Source organism: Anomalospiza imberbis, chromosome 1, assembly GCF_031753505.1.
Source record: "Anomalospiza imberbis isolate Cuckoo-Finch-1a 21T00152 chromosome 1, ASM3175350v1, whole genome shotgun sequence".
NCBI classification, from domain to species: domain Eukaryota; kingdom Metazoa; phylum Chordata; class Aves; order Passeriformes; family Viduidae; genus Anomalospiza; species Anomalospiza imberbis.
The window spans coordinates 124,455,807-124,476,275 of record NC_089681.1 but is presented as its reverse complement, the minus strand read 5'-3'; the positions used below and the strand labels follow the sequence as shown (position 1 = coordinate 124,476,275).

At 36.8% G+C, this 20,469-nt stretch overlaps 1 long non-coding RNA gene across 3 annotated transcripts in view; it reads left to right on the top strand.

Annotated features, from left to right (window-relative positions):
• Positions 1-20,469, top strand: part of LOC137485530 (uncharacterized) — a 259,654-nt gene that overhangs the window by 136,468 nt on the left and 102,717 nt on the right. For 2 of the 3 annotated variants that reach the window (XR_011005356.1, XR_011005360.1), the window contains exons 1-2: positions 2,482-2,812; positions 11,621-11,748. This is a non-coding gene — a long non-coding RNA (uncharacterized lncRNA). Of the gene's footprint in view, positions 1-2,481; positions 2,813-11,620; positions 11,749-20,469 lie in introns of those variants that run through there. The other variant, XR_011005359.1, reaches the window with a different exon arrangement.

Sequence of the window (20,469 nt, the reverse complement as noted above, 5' to 3'; positions counted from 1 at the left end):
GAAGAAATTATGCTTGTTTTCTCAGGTTTTTGTAATACAGATTAAAATTTATTTCAAAATCTGGATTTTTAAACAAGAATTATTAAGCTTCATGTTTAAAACTTCATTGCATTATAATATTTTTCTTTTAGGTGATTTGCCTAGAATATGGTCATATCTTTTTCCTAAGTGATTATGTTTCTAGGATCCAAAAATATATATGAATAATTTAAATTATTATGCCTCTTGCCTCCTTAAATCTGGTAGTTCTGTACTACAGCTTGTTACTACATCTTGTTGCCTCTGCTACTAATTGGAAACTGCAAATCAAAGCCTAATTAAGCACTTCAGTTATGAAAAGTGTGCAATACTAAAGAGTAGGCGGATTAATATGTTTAATATTTGACACAGCCTGTAGAATGAAAAATAGAACAGTGCAAGTATGTTCAAGAAATTGTGAAAATAAGGTTCAGCTGGTACAAGCTGGAAATCTTTGTTATGCTGTTTAGGCAATGCTGATCTGTTTTTTTGCTACCTTCTCCACATCCTCCTTTTTAGATGTATGGAATTTCACAGTTGGCTATGTAATTTAAGAGCCAGATAGTGTCTTTGTTTTCTTTTTTTTTTTTTTGCTCCAGCTACCAGCCCTGTTAGTGTGTAACACACTGAAGTTTTAGTTTTACCTGTGTAGTTTCAGATGGTTAAAATTTGAGTTAGTCCATCCATGAGGTTGCACTTAGTGCAATCTTGATGTATGTTGATTTAACCTGACATGGAAATTACCTAATAAATGCCAGTGAAGTGTGAATTAAATTAGAGAAGGCAAAGATGTCGCATTTCTGGTCTTGTGGAGTTGAAATCACACCTTTAATTAAGCTAGGACAGGTTTGACTAGAGAGGACGCCTTTAACTTCAGATGTAGTATGCACCATCGTGCAATCTGCCACAAAGAGCTAATGTGTTGAATGCAGTGGCTCCACAAAGAATTTGTAGAAATTTCACTATTAGCTTATGAAAACATCACATATAGGCATTAAGATTTTCTTTGAGGCTTAATTACTATACTGTTTTTCAGTCAAATGTTTATACAAAGATAATTTCTCAGGTAATAGGGAATAACCAGGAAAAAATGGTTCCTGTACAGAATCATCTTCCTGAATTTGAAGAAATTGCTGAAGTTACATCTTTCAATTAACTAGCCTACTCTAAAGCCTGCAATTTGCAGGATTTCGAACTGCTAACAGCAGCTGAATGCTACACAGCCTTTTCACAAATATGCAAAATGTTGAATGGTTTTACTTGGTTCTTGATTTTTTTTGCTAGTGAATCCTATGGACTAGTAATTTTAGATACTCTAAAATGTGAAAACCAAATTTAAAATTTTTATTAATTGTGCATGCAAGCAATATTATTCCAAGTTTCCCAGCTTTGGCACAATTTATCATGTCGTCAGCAAATGTTTTAATTTCACTCTGACTGTTTTAATTACAAATATGACATTCTCCAATTAGCTATTTATGAAATGCCTTCCTATTGATAAGTAACCCTATGAAAAGAAAGATGTTATTACCACTTTGTGAATCAAATGGAAATAAAAACTTTTTAAAAAATTATCATTTATAGTGCATGGAAAAATTTTGACCAATTTTGACCTGTGTTGAGCTGTGCATTTCTCCTTCCCCTGTGCATCCAAAATAATGTTGAGCTGAGCATTTGAATACTTTTCTAAATAGGACACAGAGTCTTAAGTTCTTCAAATTGAGTCTTCCAATATCTAATGGACAATTATAGACAAGATAAAATTGGACTCTTCTCAGAGGTCCGTGATGAATGGACAAGAAACACTGCTACAGAACTGGACATAAAGAAAGAAAAGTCTGCTCACTGTGAATGATCAAGCAGTGTAATAGGCTGCAGTGGAATCTCCAGCCCTGGACATCTTCAAAATTTGTCTGGGCAAAGCCCTGAGTGAATATGAAGTTAGATCAAGTTTCTCAGAAATTATATTAGGTTTTTTGAAGAGGAGATTGCACTACACTACCTCCAGAGGTCTTTACAATTTAAAATTTTTATGATTCTGGGGTTTTTCTGCATTTAGAATCCTGCATTCTTTTCTCTGCAGTACCAAAACATAAATTGATGAGATCCAATGTGGCTTCAATTATCCTCTTGTGGGGCTTCGAACCTTTCCTGTGTGTGGCTTTGAAGAAGGAGGCTTGTATCTGTCCTCTCCCAGCTGTGTACAAAGAAAATAATGAATCTCTCTTTAAAAGGATCTTTTGAATAAGTCCTTTTATTTCAGAAAAGGATTTTAAGCTGTGGATCCCAGGCAGATAAGGGTGCTCATGTTCCTCTTTCACATTTCCTACATAGTATTTTTTGGCATCTTGAGTTCTGCTTAGACAAAAAATTTCTCTGGATTTCTACAGTGAGCTAATGGCTCTCCTTGGTAGTGGATTCAGACTAAAGTTCAGACATGAGGCTCTGCATTATAGAGGAAATAATTATTAGCTCTAGATTCAAGACATTATGCTGTGTAACACTGGTAGGAAGAGGGTCAAAAGTGCACAGTAGTACATTCCCCTCTAGTTTATTTTTCAGATAGTATGTGTCTTTGTTTTTAATATCTTTTTCTGACATGGTTTGGGGCCAGTCTCATGTTTTAGGATTTGTGATCCAGAGTCCTACTCACACATAAATCTTCTGCAAATGACTTTTGATGCAATTGAATTCTACTGCTTGCTGCTTTTGGTTGCTTTAGATCCAAATGAAGACTGATCATATTCTCCCTACATCAGTGACTGGATTAGCTGTTTGATCTGCTAATTAAAAGGTAGTGTTTTCTGAAAAACTTTGTTAGGCCTGAATTTGATACATGTTTTTTTGACTAGAGTCTATTCTAATAGGCTAGAGTCTGTTTAGTTTGTAATTATTACAAGCAAAATATGTCTATTACCTACCTCAGTCATGACTATATTATGTAAGTGTGAAATGAACTTTTTCTCTTTGGTTTACTGATGTGAGACGGTAGGATAGGAAATTCTCACAGCTGGCAGACAAAGAATTACTGTAGTTGCAAAGTGGTTGGAAACACGAATGTTGACTATTTCAATGAAAGAATTTAATTAGGCCTCCTAAGGAACAGGATATTACTGACATCACTGATTGCCAAAATGAGCAAAGTAATACAGCACTTACCATTGCAATATCACTCTCTTAATGATGCCATTATTAGAATTTGGCTGGCATCCTGAAATGTGTACAATAGCTTGGCAATAGTATAATGATTTGGAAATCACAGATGTAAGGCAACGATGTGAAAGCCAAAGGTTTACTGAAAAGAAGTCCAGATGAAGCATTTTTAATGCGTCTCAATGGCAAGGATCTGTAACAAACTGACTCTTTCTCATTCCTGCAATGTATAGGATAATTTAAAAAAGAAAAAAATCACTGTGTTTTCTTAGTGTCACTTGCTCACAGGCAAGTTTCATTCCTTTTTAGTTTTACCTCTTCCCTTATTAGGAAAGTTCTTCTACCCTGTAGTATACCTACAGACAAGATTCAACAGGTTCTCTGACAAATCTCTTTTAGTTGCTGCAGTGATATTCCATTAAATCAAAACACCAAGGGACTTCACAGGATCCTGTTATAGGTCTCTTTTTGGATGTACTGTTTTCAAGTGTGGTGAATTCACTGACCTAGATCAGTATCTGTGCTGCTCTAAATGTCTGCACTCCTGTGATATCCCTAGAAAAGCTAGAATAGGGAAGACTCCTTTCTCACCCAAATACACACCATTCTCCTCCAACACATGTGACAGATAGACTAGTACTTGAGAGACATAGGTGCTAAGCAATAAAATCTGGCACTATTTATACCTCTAGCAGATAATTTTTGGTTTCTCTCTATAGTCCAATTGTATTCCTTCTGTAGCATTTTAAAACTGCAATAAAATCTGGCTCATATAATGTGAACTAAGTAGTGCTAACTTTTAAATTCTGTCTGAATTTGAATAGACAAATGTAATCCTAGGCACTTTTATTCTCAGTTTGTATAAAAATACTTGTGGGGAGGATACTGAGGATTGAATTATAAAGCAGATATTTAAATTAATGGCATACAATGGAAGAATGATGAGGGGTTAGCCAATCTATATTTGGAGTTTATAAATTCTCTCCTCATACTTCTTTTCTGTCTCCTCTGCAGTAGAGATGTGGTTTGGTATGTTGGTATTTGAAACAACTGCCTTTAACAGAACCATTTATAGGGCAGATTGAATTTGGGATATTGTATTAAGAAAAAAATACTTGAAATGGAATTACATTTGATATTCATGTGCAGCTAATATTAGTTCTAGTAACTAGGAAATGAGAAATGTTTTGAAAACTTCTTATGGTATAAATATCCCAAAATACTTTGGATTGAATTTTACATTGAATAGATACCAACGATTCTTAAAATTTAATTTCCATCTACTAATGAATTGCTGTGAAATTGGCCCCAGCTCCTTATTGCTGAATGTACAGTAATAGTAGCTAACAAAGCTCTGTCGGCTTTATATGCAGCTTTTTTCAACTCCAAATCCCTTCACACATTTTCAGTTTCTGAGATTACCCAGAATGTGATTCCATTCTTTGCTCTGTTTGAGCCTGCAGACTCTATTTTAGAAATGGAGCAGAGCTGTTCCCTTCATTCATTTGCCTTATGTAGCATTTCCATTCGTGGGCAGTCAATCTGAAATGTGTCACCTACTATAAAATTTAGATTAATCTCTTCACAGTATCATGGTGTACCTATAGGAAGTTCCTTGCAAAGCAGTGAAATATTCAAAGCTTACTTTCTGACTATTTATAAACCATTTGTAAACAATTGTCCATCTGTTAGCACTGTACACTCAGAGTAAAATTTGTCTAATAATAAGTAAATTTCCTAAACTTCATGTAAATAAACTATTTTTGCTGTCAAAACCAGGTACAATGTTCATGCTGAGATGGATGTACATATATATGACAGAATTTGGGCCATGGTCTCCTTAACCTCTGAACATGCCTGGAATAATGACTAGAAATCTTCATGACTATTTCTTTCTCCATTGGAAGAAGAGGATAGGAACTGTACATTTTCTTAGATATGAAAGCAGCTGATATGTTGTGTCCCAGATGTCTGCAAGACTGTCAGTAGCCAGATTGTTTGCTGCACTGCATTGACACTGCATATTCTGATGTTTGTATCCCCTCAGGTGGGGCTTACGTAAACTTCTCTTTGCCTGGCACCTGATGAAGAGGTCTAAGCAATAGTACTGCTCTCACCTATCTAATAAGTGAAATCCTGGAAACTATTTTGATAAGGAACAGGCTCAGAAAACTTGAAGTCTTTTTTAGCTCTTGGGTGACAGTGTTTTGCCACAAACAAGTCCAGTCACCTTTGGGATAGGATAAACTCTGAGGTTTTTACTAAGACTTAATTGAGTTACTGTTTGAATTATAGTAGCAATATCTGAAAATACAGAAAGGAAGTGAAAATGTGTCTTGAGCCTAATAATGTAAATAAAGTCACTAGTAATGCCTTGGATGTTTTTCCCCTTCAGAATAAACATATGGCCTTGAATAATGATTTACCTATTGTTTTAATTTAGTAACCAGCAAAATACCTTGAGTGATCAGTACAATCAATAATTAACTGCTTACTTGTAACAAAACTCCTTGCCACAACAGGTTTGTTTTTTTTGTGACTGCAATTATTGCTGCTTATACCCTGAACTGTAACTATATTTTTGATGTTGTTATCTAGGAAAACCATGGTAGTATCCACCTACTTTTCAAGGATGTAAAAGCTGTGTACCTGCACTACCAAGAATAGTTTTCAGTCCTCTAATCTTTAATGATTATATCAAATACCTTTGTTGCCTCTTCAGGGCAAATTTTTTCCTAATTATTTATGGCACTACAGTAGCCAACAGGCCAAAATCTTGGTGCTGCCATTATGAGCATCACCTCCTGACATGTATAGGTCCTGTTTAGGTCTTCAGGTAATTAATTTTGAACTGTTCTTGTCTGGGTTCTGAAGTCTGAATCTGCTTCTAGATGGTTCTCTAGTGAAGAGAAAAGTACTGTAATTCTTATGTTGTTGATGTGAATGATTGTAAGGTAAAGTGAGATTTTTTTTTTCTAAATGAATAAAGCTATTTATGTTCCGGCTGCAGCAAGATGAATTTTTGGAGGATGGATGATTTTTCTTCAGAGGTGACAAAGCTTAAAATAAATAAATCTTTATCACATTTTCTTTTCTCAGAGTAATATCTCAATGACTGAATGGGGAAAAGAAAATATGATGTGACTATCATTTGATATATCAAAGAGCTACTGGTTTAAAGCAGTTTCTCTGGAGAAATCTTGTTATATGGCAAGTTTATGACTAGATTTTTATTGAATGAAATTCTGAAACCAGCATGAATGAGCAGTATTATATTCATTTCAAGGAAGGTACAAGTCCATAACACTCGTGGCCTTCTGAGGAGATATAACATGGTGATGCCACAGATGCCTGGCCTGGAAATACACTAACTGAGACATGATCAGAAGTTATCAAATATAAATAACATATTAGAATTTTTTTTTCTGTAAGGAAGATGATATATTTACTTTTATTATTATGGAATAAAGTCTTCTAAACACTGCTGCTATTTGGGCATTTTCTAATAGTGCAAACATGACAAAATAAGTAATCAGATATACCCCTTATTAGTTTTTTGCTAATGATAAATTATATTCAGTAATATTAATAACTTGATTTTTCTTTTGCCTTAATTTACATAGCAGGTGTAGAGTTACCTTTTAAGAATGTTTTTAAAATTTTATATTCTCTAGTAGAAGTATCTGAGAAAGATTTCAGATGTGTAGGCTTGAATATACGTTAAAATTTGAGTTTTTAAAATATTTATACTTTGCTTGTCTCAATCAAATATACATTTTATGAGTTTGCATAATAACTCTGAGGATAATCTGTATCCTCCTTGCCATGAAAATTAATTTGTAGAACTAGGAGAAGATTGAACATATTCCATCAAGACCTAATAAATACCTTTATTTACATCAGCAGTGTGTAGCTTTTCCTTCCTGAGGGCCAATTATGTTATTTCAAAAAGGTTAAGGGGCTAGAAATCAATATTCAAACTGTTTTTCCAGGCTCAATTAGATTAAGTACATTTTTGATGAATTTTCTCCCCCAGGCTGCCTTAAGGTCTGTCACTGTGACAAGCAGTGCCCTTGCAGGACCATGATCCCCAGGGGAAGTTGTTGAGGTTCTGCAGACAGAAAGCAAACTCCCCACTGTTGAAGGAATTAGTCAATAGAACACCCTGAGAAATTGCTCTCAGGGATAAAGGAGCACACCAGAGCTTGTAGGTCTTTAAGGATGCTTTCCACAGAGTGCAAGAGCTCTTGATCCCTAGGAATAAGAAATCAGGAATGGAGGGCAAGACTGACATGTTGGACAAACTAAAGGGCAAGAAAAAAATGGCAGTGGAATCAGGGACAGGTGTCCTGTAAGAATGCAGGGACACTGCCTGGTTATGTTGAAGGGGTCAGGAAGGCCAAGGCACAGATGGAGCTGAACATGGCAAGGAATATAAAAAATAATCACAAGGTTTTTTCTAGGTATTTCAGCCCAGAAGACCGACTTTCTCCTGGGCTGTATTGAAAGCCGTGTGGCCAGCAGGTCAAGGGAGTTGATTTCCCCCCCTACTCCATTTTGATATGACTTCACTAGGAGTAGTGTTCCAGCTCTGGGGTCTGCAGCACAGTAAAGACGTGGATGTGTTGGAGTGGGTCCAGCAGAGAACCACAGTAATTATTAGAGGGCTGGAATAGGTTTCCTATGAAGACAGACTGAGAGAGTTGGGGTTGTTCGGCTTGGGGAACATAAGGTTCTGGGGTGAGCTTATTGAAGCCTTTCAGTACTTAAGCCGGTCCTATAAGAAAGATTTGAACAAGCTTTAGCAAGATCTGCTGTGATAGGGCAAGGGGTTTTAAGCTAATGAGGGCAGATTTAGACTAGATATAAGGAGGACTTCTTTATGTTGACAGTGATGAGAAATCGGAACAGGTTGTACAAAAGGGTGGTAGATACTCCATGCCTGGAAACATTTAAGGTCAGATTGGACAGGGCTCTGAGCAACCTGATGAGATGACCCTTCTCACTGCTGGAGGTACGACTAGGTGACCTTAACACTTCCAGCTCCAAGTATTTATTGTATTCTATAATTCTATGTTGAAGTTTTTTTTCCCAGTACCTGAATTATAAATCAGAAGTTGGTGTAACTGGCAATGAATAAATTAAACAAAAAATTGTCTAGTTAAGACTCTCATGCCCATGACAGGTGTTCAGACTAAATTCACGTACCAGCTGTCGTATAGTCTGAAAGATTTACCTAAATCTGATTCAATAATCAAATGACATTTGCAGCTTCTTGATGATGATAACTGTGTACCAGAAGCAAAAATCAGCAGATAGAATATTTTTCAGATGCAGAAATAATTTTTTTCTGGGGGGGAGGGTTTTCAATCTGAGTCACATTAATGCTGGGCTGATTTTATGCTTTTTGTAAAGGAAATATGAAGCAAATAAGCAATATAAAGCAATTTAAAAATTAGAAACTGACAGAGCTGTAATTTGTAACCTATGCAAATTGTCTTTCCCTGAAACCATCTGAATTAAGCCAGACAACTACCAAAAATGTGATAGGTCAGTAGCAAGCAAAAAAGCGATGACCATGGAGAAATGTAAGTGGCATGGACTACAATCACTCTACACAGTGGATAAGCCTGTGTTTATTGGGAAGCATGTATTATCTTTTCTCCGATGAGAAAATTTATACCAGATCAAATCAATGATGATATGTGTGTGTTTACATACATTCTCACCTGCCATCCTAATTAATATTTTCCAGTAAACTAAATTTGGTTTCCCAAAGTTTAGCTCATTTTCTTCCCAAATGAAATTGGAAGATATTAAATCTTCCTGTAAAATATTGTTTTGTCCTCATGTGTAATGATCTGAGACAAAGTTCTTTCGAGAGTAGAAATGATAAAAAGTATTTGATTTATTTAAGTCATTCTACTAAAGAGCAGTTAATGAGTTAATGTTACAAATATCCATCTTGACAAACAAAATTGTAACCTTTTCTAATGAACATGCTTTCTGGCTCCCCGGAAAATGATGCCATAGAGATAATATTTTCAACTTTTCTTTTTCTTTTCCCTGTTCCTTAGGACTATGACAGCACTTTATGAATATAAAAGACCCAGAGTGTATGCTTTACTGAGCAGAAACCAGCAATCTCTTCCTGTCTATACATCTGCTTCTACTTTTGATGTATTTTTCCACGCTGTGAAAACTCATGCAGAATTCTTATGCCAGTTCAATAGAATTTGATAACCAAGATGAAGTTTTTCATTTAATATCCATCATAATCCATTAAGAATTGAATTGTGAATGTTATTTGTCTTTATTTACCCATTGGACACGTAGGAATGGAATTCAGAGTACAAACAGTTATGTCTATATGCAAAGTATATACAAGTGACTTTTCCATGTTTCACTTCAGGGGAACAGGAGTCAAGTTTCAATTTAATCACACAAAAACTTAAAGATGAATAGTAACCAGTACTAGATGGGTGTAAGAGACCACTGAGGTTATAGTGGTTATAACACAACCAAGATCTCTGAAAAGAATGAAACACAAAAGAACCTTACTTGTGTGCAATTGCAAATATAACTACATATTAGAAGATGAATAGCAGCTGAGGATAGGAAGGAACATGGTTCATAAAGTCCTTTACATAAAAAAACGGAAAAGACTACAAATCTGGCTCTCAGGCATCTCTATTATCAGTAAGAGGAATGTTTTATCCTGAGGTCTCAGACAATGTACTGAATAAAAAATAGTCTGGAAATCTTCAGTTAGCCTGCATGGGGAAGCATTCTGTTTCTGTTTGTTTCCTAATTGTTTGCATGCTGGTGCTTAATTTGTGAGAATAGACGGTGGGGCTTTTTTTTTCCACCCTGTTAAGTTGGTACTCTTATCTTCTGAAGGATGAATTTTATACTTCCTTGAAATCAAGTCCTGAAACCTGTCAGAAAGAAGATGAGATCTTGTATAATACTGGAGTTCTTTGGAGATTCAGAGCCAGGGTCTCTGGGGTGATTGTGCGTGACTTTTCAGATCTGAGATCTGTCTGCATCAGTAAAATCTCAGTGCGTCTGAGATCTCCCAGAATTCTTATTTCAGTTGCTCTGTTGAAATTTAATTTCTAAAATCCCTCATTGATTTATTAGGATTATGTGTGATTCCTGATTATAATTAGTAACAATAGGGGATCAGATTGTTAAAAACAATCATGGAGTGTTATCATAACTCTTGATCAATCATAAGAAAGGTTTATTAATCTAAGATAATTCAGAATACTTCAAGAGAAAAAGGAGGTCTACATTTGAAAAGAAAATATGGTAATTTAAGGAATTATTTTACTGTTTCAGCCGTGAAGAATAAGTGATATTTTATGTTAGATTGTATATAATTTTGTCTACTTGGTTTCCTTGGGCATTCACTGGCAGTTTTTGACATATATCACTTAAAATCCTCATGGGAGTTGAAGGATATGTGAACTTAAATGTGAAATACAATGTTACTTGACTAAACCTTTTACTTGTTAGAAATGAGAGTTGAAATACACTTTATGCAAATGTTTATTCAGCAGTTAACTGTAAAACTCCTCTTTGCTAGGATATGATCCAACATCTACCACAGAGGATATACTCTGGGAAATAAACTCTGCCCTGGAAGATTGTGGGTCTAAGGGGAACTGGGCTTGCCTGCACTGGAAGTCCCTGCCCTGTCTCTTCCATTGCAAGTGAGAGCAGTGCTCAGGTGCTCCTGTCTTGGGATGATTTCATCCATGTTCAACATTGAGAAAAAAGATACTCATACTCTGAATCCAGAGTCCAAATTGCCAATGTGCAGGTCCAAATTTCCAGACTTCGTAACATGTTGCAACAGAAAGGGTGGTGAGTTGAGGAGCAGGCTAACTGCAACAATTTATCTCCGAAAGATTTTAGCACTAGAAATCTATGTAATGTGAAGTTCCTTTTTTGAGCTTTTCTCTTGGAACCAAATATGCAGAAAGGTTTTGAATGAAAGATAGGAACTATATTTGTTTCAAGGCAGCTTTCTTTCAGCTACTGAAAGAATGTGAAATTTAAACCAGAATTAAGTTCACAGGCTGATGTTTCCCAAATAGTGCTTGGTAGTTTCCTGAGGCTGACAGAGCATTGATCTGCTTGGATGGTTCCTGGATGTCACAACCAGTGCTAACTTCTCTGAGGCTTCTCTGTTCACATTTGCTGTCCCTTCTGTGCTTCCATGGCAAAGTATGAAATGAAACTGGGACAAAAGCTACAAGAACTCTTTCTTATTAGTTTTACAAGCTAGAAAGATGAAAGCAAAATGATGAACTAAACACCTTATTAATCTATGAACCCAAATATTTTTGGGATTTTTACCTTCTCACTGCTCATACTTCCATTTGTCCTGTTTCTTTAACATCATCTTAATTTATTTAATACTTTAACCTCCTGATTTCAGGGACTGAATTTGTCCATGGTTTGGAAAGCTTCCAGAAAAATAATGACTACGGGAACTATCAAATTCTACTGCGATGCAAGAAACAATTGATCAGACTAAGATCAGATTACTGTCTTCCTCCTGATCAAGTAAGTTTGTCATGACCCTTTATTTTAAGCTTCAATTATGTGTAGCATATTTTAGTCAATATATAGGATTTTGTTATTCAAGCCCATTGGAAATTATACAGAATGCAGCAAATATTGATCAAAGAGTGCTATTCTGCTAATTCCTTTCCTTGTAACAAAGTTAAATATTTACAGATTATCCATTAGTATTGTGAAGAGGTTTTTAGTCCTGAAAATGATACTCAGCCTTTCTGCTTTATACTGGTTTCACAAATATTTTTTCTTCTTTGCAAGCTCTTTCACAAGTGGTTTTCCTCTTTTTTTTTTTCAAATATTCGAGACATAAAGATTATGCTATGTTTGCAGTGACCATTTTTAATGTTTGATTACATTAGCATGTTGTGAATGTATATATTGATTGGAATGTAGTAATTCAAAATTAAAGAGGAAAATTCCTCAAAAATAAAACCCATCAGTGCCTCATCTCCAAGTGGCTGACTTATAGCAGAACAAAAAGAGGCTAATGTTGTGCTCTTTCATGAGAAGACAGATTATGAAGAGGACATATTAATTTCAAATTTATATACCCAAATATTAATGGCATTATACGAAAAATATCTGCACACTAAAAATGGAGTTATTTCCTCCTTATTTCTTGTTATGTGCTTCCTTATTCTCATCAAGAATTCTCTTACAGCCTTGTAGCAGAAGACACAATGAATTCTTTAGGCTTTCCATCTCCTGACTTGCTCACTAACCTCATGTAAATGCAGTTGTTTATACTTAATTTTTATAGTAATGTATTGAATGAAGGCTTGGTATTATCAGATGTGAAATGAAATAACTTCTAGGAAACCTTCTTTCCAGTGGTGAGGTGACAAACAAAAATAAAATAAAAATTAACTGTGCAATTGAAAACATAGTGTGCTCATGGAACAGTGCATCACCAGATGCAATGTGATAAGAATAATTGCTACATATGCAGGGAGGAATTTTACACAAAAGCATTATGGGACATGTATTCAATATTAAAAATAACATGGAGATTGTTCCAAGCAACCATGCTTATGTAATCTATCAAGAGCTAGAAGAAAGAATGTTTAAATACTTCTGTTTGCCCTCTTACATTTCAGTATGATGCTACATGATGCCTGATTCCATTACATGCATTTTCTTCCTTTAAACATGGTTATGTGTTTAGAGTGAAAGGTTGGAAAAGAAAGAAAAACAGAATTCACACAGACTTCATTGCTAAATCTCTAAAGATCTTGGTGCTTTAGAAAGAAACTGTATTGTTGATATGTACAGGAAGGTGCAGTAAAACAGTGAGTGCCTTAAATTGAAATTTTACGTGATTTTGCTGTATTTCCGCTGCCATTAGTATTTTGTAATTCATGGGATGTGGATTTTAATGGTTAGAGTTCCTGTTGTTGCTGCTTTGGGAAGATTTGGAGCCATGTTTTATTTAAAGTTCATGTTTCATCTGAGCACAAACAAAAATATCTAACTTTTCAGGGCTTTAAATTGTATGGTTCTAAATACCAGCATGGGCATTAGAAGATACAGAGCAATTAAAAAAAAAAAAAAACACACATGGAGAGGACAAGGAGAAATGAGTACAAATTTCATTGGAAGGGATTTCATCCTGATATAAGATATTTTCACAAGAAATTTTTCACAGTAAGAACAGTCACACATTGGAACAACCTCCTCAGGTAAGTAGTAGAGTTCCCTCCCTGGGTATTTTCAAGGTGGATTTGGACAGAATGCTAGATTCTGATTTAAACTCCATTTCTCAGGAAAGGTTGGGCTGAATTATGTTTTGAGGTTCCTTCTATCCTGAGACATAATCTAATCTTCTTCTAGATGGAAACTCTATGAAAAATTGGTCATTACTGAGTACAGGCCAGGGAGAATTCTGTGGCTGGTGTCTCCCAGGATGGTAAATAAAGACTGTATATGTCTCTCTCTTGTTTTATGACTGAGGAAGTTGTTTAATGACAAATGCAACAATGCTCTCTTCTTTTTTTTTCTGTTAATCCTTCTTCATACATTCAGAAATCTGGTTTTTGTTAGTAGTATTCAGGGGAATATTTTAGGAATAACAGTTATTTTAAATTCCTTCAGCTCTTGTATATGGGGAAAATATCCCAGGTTATTCCCAAATATCATGATATTTTCCTCTGAAATATGAAAAAACAAAACATGATGCAGTGAGATAAGATACCTAGTAGCTTTAGCACTTAGCATCCCACTCAGATGAATTATCTGGCCTTCAAAAGACTCCTGTAAAATCAATGGGAAACTGAAACCCCCCACCAAACTGCAGAGACAGTTGCAATGTAACCAGTGTGTAAACCATCCAAAATGTTTGTCTAAAGCCAGACAGAAACAGAACTTTCAGACCTTCAGGTTTCTAAACCTGGACCTTGATTCTGAGACCAGAATAAATATTTGTCCTTTTCTCCATCTCTACTGACTGGCACTCAAAGGTATAAATTCTGGTATGTGAGAACAGAGTTTAGCTTAAGTGATTGGATCCTGTGCTTTTCAGATAATTTCTGTTTAAAATGTATTTCACTGATTTTTCTTGGGGTGTTTTTATTTGTGGCAGATTGCTGTGTCTGTTTATATGATTTATTGCCTTCTATGGAATTTTTGAGCTAATTTTTCATCATCTATATGTAAATAAATTTCACTGCCAAAGGTGGGAATTGACCACCCAGGGTTTACCTAGAAGTCATGACCAGATGTATCCTCAGGTGAGTTGATTGAATTGTTGAGATTAATGATGCCACACTCCCCAGACAGGATAGGAAGTTCAGATTTTAGGATGTACAATGCCTTGTATGCTTCATAAAGTCTTCTGGGTGTTCATCAGCCAAGTAGGGCATCAGTGAGCAAAAAGAGCTGTCTCTTGTCTATATATAATGATATATTCTGTATGAGAATGATCAACAAAGGATTTGAATCTTGAAATATTGCCTTCATTTTTCTTGATGTTTCATACTGTGGCATGAGGAAGTACCTTTCTTGTACCCTGTAGACCAGCATGGCCTGAGACGTGGTTTTGTGTCAGTGGTGAGTGACTGCAATGCTTACTGGGTGATTAATGGTAACATTTTATTAGAGAGGTGAGTTATAGAGAGTGAGCTTCAGACTGGGATGTTTCACTGAGATGTACTAACTTACATGAAGAAAAGAGAATTTACCTAAGTACAAAGCTTTGAGGAAAAGTGAATCACATAAACAGATACTCTTTAAAGCAAACTTGTACTCTGTATTATGGCAGTGATTTCAGGTGATGGTCTAATTTAGGTGTTCTTCAGAATTTGCTGTGTTTTCTAGCAGTTATGAGCAAGGAGAGGTGACTGAAATACTACGATGGGCTCGATGATAAGGGATGAACCCTTATAAGTGGCTTGGTTTCTCTGAAATTTCTGTCACAGATTGGGAAAATATATATGATGCTAGAGAGCACACCACTGAAAACCCATGGTGGAGAGAGGGTAAGCCTGTGTGTGTGGAAGGCAGCACTTTGCATTGTAACTGGTTCTGCCACTTCACTACCACCAAAAGACAAAAGACAAGTACTATGGTGCTAAGCCCAAGTGTTTCCTCTTGATTCTTTTCTGCCTTGAGCCTACATGTACAGCTATACATTAAGCTCTCATTCTGTTCATGACTTTTACGCCCCTCTATACACTGGCTCTATCTATACTGGACAAGAATAGCTGCTGCACTTTTCAGGACAGCCTACTGCAGAATTTGCATGGTCTGACTTTAAATACAGTTAATTCAGTGTTCCTTTAAAAAACAGTGGCAACAAGTAAACTCCAGACCTGTCTTTGGATTTCAGTGAGCTGTATGCACCTTGGAAAAAATCTTCCATCTAGTTGCATGGGTGAAATTCATTTTCCTTAATTAGATTTTTAAGACCCCAAGGTCTTACCCTGAGGATATTTGTTGCTCATTCCCTGCCCCTTCTACACCCTAGAACCACTAGATAACAATGAGGGTACAGAGTACCTGTAGTACAGACAAAGGATGCACAGCACTGACTGGTTAGAGTACATGCATTAAAGTATTTCCCACTGTGAACATGTAACTAGCTTTTAGCATGGAGCATGACACTGAGCAGGATTTATTTTTAATTAGTCTAATTCATCTCTCATGCCATTGTTAAGCTTCATTCTTCTATGCCTGTGTGAATAGGAGAATGCTTCCTTCAGGTTTAGGTTCTCTGTTTAAAATTTGTTGAGATGAGTATCTGTGGCTGAGAAGCATATGGAATTTGATGTGGAGTAGGAAAGAAACATTCTGTATGTGCTTTAATGATTATGAAAAATATATATTTTTTGAGGGACTATATTCTGAAGGCATCAGGTGCTAGATTGTCTTGCTGTTACTGAATGTTCTTGCATTGTCCCAATACTGCTGTGCAGATTCTTGTGATCAGCTCACAATACTCTTATGAGCATGAAGAAATAAGAATAATGCTGTTTAGTTTGCAAACTGGAGAAGGATAAATTATACTCTCATAATATTTCAGCCAAAATGCTTCCCTTATATTCTGCCACAATTATCATGTCTTGATGAGATTATTTTACACTGAGGAGTCAGCTTTAGGAAAGAAGCCATTTTCTTTCCATTGTACTTCTCCATGCACACAAAACTTTATCACAAAACTTTATGACTACAAGGTCAGAGGAGCTGTTAGGGAATTGTTTTTTGATTTGGTATTAGTCTCACATCGTTCTTTCATATACACTTCAGCCCTCATTAGACCCTTAATTTTTTTTTCCCAGTTGAAGTTGTTTTATCTCATTTTTGCAACAAATGAATCAATCAGAACTCATCCCTATGAATACAGAACATCCATGGAAGAAAATACTGATCTCTCCTTAGTTCTCCTTAGCTGTTTCTTTTTATCCAGTTCTCTGACAGATACTAAGCAGAAGCTAATAGGCTTTAAAATACACTTCTCATATTCTGTTTTTCAGTGCTGAAGAATAAAAACTTGTACAGGTATTGGGAGTCATTACTCGCTCTGGTCAAAGAGTGCAGTTGCCTTGCAATGATTATTTGCCTTGTAGAAATATTTGTATTTCCTGCTGTGTTAATTACTGTTACTAGTATGGTCCGGAAGACAAGTAGCAGCTACCACAAAGTCACCTGTTAGCTAGTCAGATTATTATAGGGAGTGAAAGGCAGCCAAATAATTTTAATAGGATTTGTAGCTGTTCCAGAAAATAAAATATTTCAGAAACAAAAATAGGCCATTTAGACTCCTGCTTGTTTTCCCTGCTAACACTGCTGCCTGTTGTGCACAAATATCTGTACTAGCATGAGATCATTGTCAGGGCTGCTAAAGGTAGCAGCATGATGATGAAGAAACACAGGACAAAATAAAAAAGACTTGATGTTTACTTGTTAATATGGAAAGTGGACTACTCCTCTTATGTAAAAAGAAGTCCTAAATCAAACATCATAAATGTAGGCCCATTCCCTTGTATTACTCATTACATTTCCTGAGGCCCACTCCTGGTTTGGGTGTTCTGCGTGTGTGAATTGTTACCTCTGGCTGTTATGCTTAAGCATCTCCTTCCATTCCAATATTTTTCCTTTCACCTCTCTCCTTCTGATAGCTGGATACCAAAGAATTCCACCACGGCAGAGTCCCAGTGGGCACTGCTGTCTCTGATAGTTCAGTCTTTGTGGAAGTGGGATAAGACATCTGTCCTCCATGGAGGAAAAGAGTTGGATCATGCACCATCTTAACCCATTTAAACTGAAATTCTTGTTCCAAATTCCTCCTCAACAACTGTCTTAATTCAAGCACAAACTCCCCTGTTTCCTCCAGTGATCAGATGGGCGTGTTGAGCATAGTCTGACGTTGCAAGTTATAATGAAATATGTGATAACACAGCATACTTGACTTGAGGTTGGAGTTTTTGAGCAATAAACATTATTTACTTTGTGCAATGAACACAAAATCCTTGACCTGAGTTGTATGTGGTAACTGCAATATATTCACCAGCTGTGATACTGTATGTAGTGCCTATTGCCATTATAAACCAGTATTTACAACTGTTGCATGCCGGGTTGGTTCAGTTAGGGGTCTTAATAAATGTTAGTTGGTTCTATGCACCTCCATTTTCCCCTCATAATGGTTTGCTCCAAGCTGTCTGTCATAGGAGCTCTGACCTGCCAATCTTATAGCCAGTCCCTGTTCATTCCTGAAAGTTCCGTGTCAGTCACCCCACCTCTGCATTCCCATTTGTCCCAGAACGCTGTACCTACCCCTGTCATGTTCCCATAGGTTGCCGTGGTCCGCGTCATTCCCCTGTCATCTGTCCCCATTGGATGAGGGGGCTTCTGCCCCCGTCTGCCTGCCCCCATTTAACCCCATGTTCCCTTTGTCCAAATCGCCATTTTGCCCATGCGTCCACCTGGGAACACTGCTGTGACCACTGCGGCAGCCACGCAGGAAATAAACAGTTCTCAGCACCGCGGGGCAGAGTGTGCCTTCTCTCTCCCTTCATCTCCTCTCAGTGTGTGGCTATGAAAGCGGCCAACCCACACGAAGGCTTGGCTCTAGAGTTCTGCACCACGCGGCAGCCCCGGTCTCACCAAAAAGCAGCGTGCTTAGCCGGGGCCCCAGCTGCCCGGGACCGGGACAACGAAAAGCCCAACGCCGCATATAACCACCATTTCTAGTAAATGCTGGGTTAGAACACTTACAGAAAGTACAAAACCAGTAAGGAATATCCAGAGGGTTATTACCTTGGCTACCCATGCAATCATTTTCTGTTTGAAGTAGAAACACAATATTTTAGTTGTATGGCTTAAAAGCAAAACACAAGAGGACAGGGAGTTATCAGCCTGGTGTTTCAGGAATCTTGATTTTCAAGCTACTTACAGACAGAAAAACTTGAAATTTATGGACTTCAGAGAAATACTGATCTATCCCAGCCTCTTTGTTCTCAGTTCCCAAGTGTAAGCTAAAAGTAGAAATACCTACAATATATTTCTTGGCATTAATATCTTTGCAAATGCAGCAATCTTGCTCCATCATGGCAAGATGTGTCATTTTAGAGCAGTTAACAGAAAAAGAACACAAAATGTTTATAGGAAATATCTGTTATTTTCAATTAATTTATTTGCAAATGTGCTATTCAAAGGCTGTATGCTTTTCTCATTATACTCCATGCTTTAGGTTCTGTACTCTCTGTGACATAGATTTTATCTAGCTACTTTCCAAGGCAATATGTACACATGTATCACCACTTCTAGTAATAATTCAGTGAGCATGTACTGAGATTTTTCTTATTTCTCTGATTCATACTGCAGAGTTGTAACACAATTAGTAGTTGCGTTTGAATCTTTCTGAACAGTGGCTCTGTTAGAATATGGGATTTAAGTTCTTGGATGTCTGTGCAGTACTTTAATATTTATGGAGAAATGGGAATGGCAAACATTTCTTTGCTCAAGTGTAAAACTAGAGTAACTACCAAAGTTTCAATTAGTAGAAATACTATTTTTTTGAAATGTTACATAGCTTAAGATTTTTTTTTTTAATAAGAGAGGAAAACCCACAAAATTTCAGTGTTTCCTTAATTAGGGAAGAAAAAATGTAAATATGTAAAAATACTTTTAAGGATAAAAGATAAAAACATTTTAGGGAAACACTGAAGGTAACTAAAATAACTGAAAGAAACAGTTTAAGTGCAAATGGTGAGAAAATTGTTCAAAAAAATGCATCAGCAACTGCAATACTGAACTTCAGCTTCTTAATCTAATTTTCATTTGTCACACAAAGCAGACTTTGGAGACTAAGTTAGATATCTCTAGAACTCGTCACACATATCACAGAATACAGAAAGAGTTGGAAACCCCCCCCCCAAAAAAAAAGATTATTTCTTCCCTTTAAAACTGAGAAGGAAAATTTGAAGTAGAAAACTTTTTTCAAAAATCCTGTCTTTTGTAAATGAGACTGTCAGTACTGGCAAATATCCTAGTCTGTATTCTTGATTCCTTGCTCATTCTCAGTCCTGAATTTGCACCCTTTGCCAAGGATTGAGAAAAAAGTTGAATCATAGAAACTTGTCATAGAATGTGTTGAGTTGGAAGGGACCCACCAGGATCATTAAGTCCAACACCTGGCCTGGCACAGGACACCCCAAGAGTAACACCATGAGCCTAAGAGTGTTGTCCAAAAGCTTCTTGAACTCAGACAGGCTTTGTGCTGTGACCGCTTCTCTGGGGAGCCTGTGCCAGTGTCCAAACAGCCTCTGGGTGAAAACATTTTTCCTAATAGCCAACCTAAACTTCTCCTGACTCAGCTTCATGACATTTCCTTGAATCCTGTCACTGGTCACGAGTAAAGAGATCAGTGTCTGCCTGTCTTCTTCCCCTCATGAAGAAGTTGCAAAGGCCATGAGGTCTCCCCTCATTCTCCTCTTCTCCAGGCTGAACAGACCAAGTGACTTCAGCCATTCCCCCTATGGCTTCCCCTTAAAGCCCTTCACCATCCTTATTGTCTTCCTTTGGACACTCTGTAATAGTTTAATGATTTTCATATATTGTGGCACCCAAAATTGCCCCCAGCACTCAAGGTGAGGCCACCCCAGCTCAGAGCAGAGTGGGACAATCCCCTCCCTTGCCTTGCTGACGGTGATGTACCTGATGCCCCCAAGGACATGCTTGGTCCTCCTGGCTGCCAGGGCACTGCTGACTTGA